Source organism: Arachis hypogaea, chromosome 10, assembly GCF_003086295.3.
Source record: "Arachis hypogaea cultivar Tifrunner chromosome 10, arahy.Tifrunner.gnm2.J5K5, whole genome shotgun sequence".
In the NCBI taxonomy this organism is placed as follows: domain Eukaryota; kingdom Viridiplantae; phylum Streptophyta; class Magnoliopsida; order Fabales; family Fabaceae; genus Arachis; species Arachis hypogaea.
Genome location: NC_092045.1, coordinates 12,928,099 through 12,933,576, shown reverse-complemented (window position 1 = coordinate 12,933,576; position 5,478 = coordinate 12,928,099). Strand labels below are relative to the sequence as shown.

Sequence of the window (5,478 nt, the reverse complement as noted above, 5' to 3'; positions counted from 1 at the left end):
CAAGTAATAAACCTTACGCAAGTAAGGGTCGATCCCACGGAGATTGTTAGTATGAAGCAAGCTATGGTCATCTTGTAAATCTTAGTCAGGCAAACTCAAATGGATATGGCGATGAACGAAATAAACATAAAGATAAAGATAGAGGTACTTATGTAATTCATTGGTAGGAACTTCAGATAAGCGCATGAAGATGCCTTCCCTTCCGTCTCTCTGCTTTCCTACTGTCTTCATCCAATCCTTCTTACTCCTTTCCATGGCAAGCTTATGTAGGGTTTCACCGTTGTCAATGGCTACCTCCCATCCTCTCAGTGAAAACGTTTGCCTATGCTCTGTCACAGCATGGGGTAATCAGCTGTCGGTTCTCGGTCAGGCCGGAATAGAATCCATCGATTCTTTTGCGTCTGTCACTAACGCCCTGCCTGCTAGGAGTTTGAAGCACGTCACAGTCATTCAATCATTGAATCCTACTCAGAATACCACAGACAAGGTTAGACCTTCCGGATTCTCTTGAATGCTGCCATCAGTTCTAGCCTATACCACGAAGACTCTGATCTCACGGAATGGTTGGCTCGTTTGTCAGACGAGCACTCGGTTGTCAGGCGATCAACCATGCATCGTGCAATCAGGAATCCAAGAGATATTCACCCAATCGAAGGTAGAACGGAGGTGGTTGTCAGTCACACGTTCATAGGTGAGAATGATGATGAGTGTCACGGATCATCACATTCATCAAGTTGAAGAACAAGTGATATCTTAGAACAAGAACAAGCGGAATTGAATGGAAGAACAATAGTAATTGCATTAATACTCGAGGTACAGCAGAGCTCCACACCTTAATCTATGGTGTGTAGAAACTCCACCGTTGAAAATAAATAAGAACAAGGTCTAGGCATGGCCGAATGGCCAGCCTCCCAATGATCTAAGATAGCATAAAAATGAATATAGCTACCAAAGTCTCTATCATGATCTAAGAACTAGATGTCCAAAGATGAAAATACAATAGTAAAAGGTCCTACTTATAGAAAACTAGTAGCCTAGGGTTTACAGAAATGAGTAAATGACATAAAAATCCACTTCCGGGCCCACTTGGTGTGTGCTTGGGCTGAGCAATGAAGCATTTTCGTGTAGAGACTCTTCTTGGAGTTAAACGCCAGCTTTTATGCCAGTTTGGGCGTTTAACTCCCATTTGGGTGCCAGTTCCGGCGTTTAACGCTGGAATTCCTGAGGGTGACTTTGAACGCCGGTTTGGGCCATCAAATCTTGGGCAAAGTATGGACTATCATATATTGCTGGAAAGCCCAGGATGTCTACTTTCCAACGCCGTTGAGAGCGCGCCAATTGGGCTTCTGTAGCTCCAGAAAATCCGCTTCGAGTGCAGGGAGGTCAGAATCCAACAGCATTTGCAGTCCTTTTTAGTCTCTGAATCAGATTTTTGCTCAGGTCCCTCAATTTCAGCCAGAAAATACCTGAAATCACAGAAAAACACACAAACTCATAGTAAAGTCCAGAAAAGTGAATTTTAACTAAAAACTAATAAAAATATACTAAAAACTAACTAGATCATACCAGAAACATACTAAAAACAATGCCAAAAAGCGTACAAATTATCCGCTCATCATCTATCCTACTGGCCGTGAGCTCACGTGTCGGTTATCTTGGCAGAATCTGACACACTCGGTAGCTAACCCGGATACCATCTCTCTTACATGCCTCCACACTCTTGGGATATAGTGCCCGTCACACTCTCGGGATATAGTGCCCGTCACACTCTCGGGATATAGTGCCTGTCACACTTTGAGATATAGTACCTGTCGCATTTCCTGGGATAAAGTGTTCCCACACTCTTAGGATATAGCACCCGCCACACTCTCGGGACATAGTGCCCGTCACACTCATGAGATATAGTACCTGACACACTTTCCAGGGTAAGGTGCTCCCACACTCTTGGGATATAGCGCCCACCACGCTCTTAAGATATAGTGTACGACACACCTTACAACAGAGAGAAAACTCAACACACTCATCGTCCACAATCTCAATTAGATTTCCATTATCATGTTCATTCATAATCAATTATCATTATTCTCACATTCAACATTTCCAACACCCTTCAATAACAAATTTCCACTTTACAACCTCTCTCAACATCAAATTAATTCATCCAATAAGTTTACTCACACTCTATAGCCTAAAAACTAATTACCAAGATTTAAATGAGAGTTATAAAGGTTTCAAAAGCCAGAGAAATGGTTTAAAAACATAAAAAATTCATATTTCAAAAAACAGGGGCTGTGCATACGCACACCCTTGCCGTGCGTACGCACAAAGTCAAAAACAACGACCCCCTGCTCGCGTACGCGAGTGTTCCAACCCGGATGGACTGCTCGCGTCGCGTGTGTCCCTTGCGTATGTATGCATAGCGGAAGTCTCAAAAAGCTGCTAAGTCCAGAATTCCTATTTTGCACACCAAACTTCGAACGCGCATAATATTTTCGTTTTAAAACCTTTTGTAACACCCTACCACACAGAGCCTTACGCTTAAGTCGCAAAGCAGATATAGCAAGGTATTACGACCTCTAAAAGAAAAGATATATAAATATAGTTGAAATAAATCATATCTAGGAGCCTTGAAGAATTAGCTAAACAAGAACGATAAACAGAAAATTGTGTGACTCTCGCATGGATATTCATTAAACGGATAGGTGAGATAAAAAAAGAAACTGAAAATATATACATATCAGAGTTTCAAAATACAGATAGCAAGCTCTAGACTCGACCTGCGAAGCTAAGGCCGGACAGAGTATATGATTATATATTTATATACAACCCAAAATAAAACTCAAACTACAAAATAAACACCTGTATCTCCAAGTTAACCTCTAGGAGGGACAAAACACAAATATCTACATGCGGAGATTCTATAAGCATATATACATAGCGTAAAACAAAATATGACAGTTCAAAAGATAGTTCTTCGCTTGTAAGGAGGATCTCCAGATGCTCAACGGGGTACCTCTCGATCTGCATCTGAAAACAACAATATAGTATGGGGTGAGAACCAGAGGTTCTCAGCATGGTAAAGGTGCCCGCATAGTTAATATAAAAGGTCTCGGGAAAGCCAGAGGCATTCCTAGAACTCCGACACTCAGAATCATTCTAAAGGAAAATAAACTAAACCAAAAGTTAGGTAAGTTATCTAAGGTATTCTAGTTCTGAATCTAACTTTAACTTAATACTTCACGTTCTGTCTCCTCCAGTTCTCCGAATCACTGGTGGAATAACCCTTGTCATTCCTTCACCAGACAAGGGGCCTCTTAGTTGCATAGACAAACATTACAGACAAGAAAAACACAAATAGAGAAGCATTTACAACAAGTAGTACAAGTAGCAGATATGCAAAATTTAACAGTTAAGCAAGCTAAAACAATGCACACTCAAACAAAGCAAACAAATGCATATGATGTATGCCTGTCCTACGGCTGATGAGTCTCATCTGTCAGTTATACAGCCAACCCGACAAGTCCTGGTAGTTAACCATTGGACAGTCCCTCTGTGCGCGCATCCCCAAACTCAATAATATTCCATGGAGTTTAACTCCAAGCTCAAATATAATATTCCATGGAGTCATACTCCAAGCTCAATAATATATTATTCCATGGAGTTAAACTCCAAGCTCAATAATATAGTATTCCATGGAGACGAACTCCAAGCTCAAATATATATATATATATGTGTGTGTGTGTGTGTGTGTGTGTGTGTGTGTGTGTGTGCATGCCCATGGGGGAATCCGGGGAGTTAAAGTGTCCGGTCACATCTTGTGACAGAGGGCCAACAACTAATCTCAAATACACAAGCCATGTAATGATCTCTTTCCTTTTTAAAATAACACTTCAAATCAAGACTCCAATTCTTATAGAAACTTTGACAGTATCTCCTCTAAAACTCGAATTTCTGCTACCCTTCAAGGGTCCCAACTATCAAATCAAACACCTCTCAGTCCTTCAAATCATTTCCAGTAACAAATTATTTCAAAACCAAACAAATACCAATATTAGATCTTTTTCCAAACCGACCAACTTCAACAGCAAATTATTGACAACAGCTGAACCTCATATTTTATACCATATACACAATCCATCAATTATTCATTCATTTCATTCCTATCTTAAGGTCTTCTAGACTAAGTTTTCACATGACATTAAACATTAACTACGAGAAACCAAAACCATACCTTCATACGGAATCAAAATATTCAAAGCTCTGGAGAAGCTTTCTGACAGAGCTATCGAAGAAGAAAACGTCCAGAATCGTCTGTGCCTCCTAAAACTCCCGTTGGCCAAACTCAAAGAGTAGAGAAGTTACGTCACCATCAACTTCCACCAATCAAAAGTGGTGCCAACATGTAAAGGAAGAGGATACGAATACTTTTACCGGATTAGATTTTTTATTGGAGTTACGGATTGTAAGAAATCGAAGTCGGAAGTTTAGTAGGATTTACGTTCTCTCGCTCCTCTCTCTCGGTTACTCTTCTCTCTCGCCTCTCATTCCTATATCATATATATATATATATATATATATATATATATATATATGGCGGCGCAAGTATAATAATGATAATAAAGTAAATGTTACTTAATTTCTTCAGTTGGTACTATTATATATAAAGCTAATGATATAATAAGACTAATGATACTCATAACTAGATATTATATATATGTGTATACGTATGCAATGACTTTTCATTAAGTAAATGGCTGCCGCCTTATATATATATGCGCACATGCATAATAATAATAATAATAATAATAATAATAATAATAATAATAATAATAATAATAATAATAATAATAATAAAGTTAATATATAATATATGAGTTACTAATTTAAATGATATTAGTAACTTAAGGGTGAAAAATATTTGATAAAACATTAGTAAAGCTAAATTCAGTAAAAAGTACCAATATTTATTCATATTGGCAGATATCGAACTCGATAATAAAATAATTTCTAAGTATAGAAAACTCCAATTTATAAAATAAATTATAATTTATTTATATTTATATTTTTAAAACTGAGGGTCGCTACATTTGGTAAGGTCCCACATCGGTTGGGGAGGGGAACGAAGCATGCCTTATAAGGGTGTGGATACCTCTCCCTAGCATGACGCGTTTTGACGAGTGAGTGTGGGGAGCTTCGGCTATCATCCCTATCGTCAAAGACAAAACCGTGAGGCCTTGTGTGCCAAAACGGACAATATCGTGCTAGTGGGTGGTCTGGGCTGTTACACCTTTTTCCTTCATTCTTCAAACAATGTAAACATCTCAAACCAAATTTTCTTTCAAGATAAGTTTGATAAAATTCAGAGGTCCAGAGGCCAAGTTATATTCCGCCAAAGTTGATCGAAAATCAGAGTTTTCATAAAAATGCCAAACCTCAACTTTCAAAACTTATCAATTTCAAACCCCTTTCAAACTTACC

General features: G+C 38.7%; 1 long non-coding RNA gene across 1 annotated transcript; it reads right to left on the bottom strand.

Moving 5' to 3' along the window:
* Positions 1 to 2,703: 2,703 nt before the first annotated feature.
* Positions 2,704 to 4,535, bottom strand: LOC140175462 (uncharacterized). The gene is made up of 2 exons (XR_011866272.1): positions 4,232 to 4,535; positions 2,704 to 3,027 (listed from the first exon to the last, which is right to left on the bottom strand). It is a non-coding gene; the product is annotated as an uncharacterized lncRNA (long non-coding RNA).
* Positions 4,536 to 5,478: the final 943 nt, after the last annotated feature.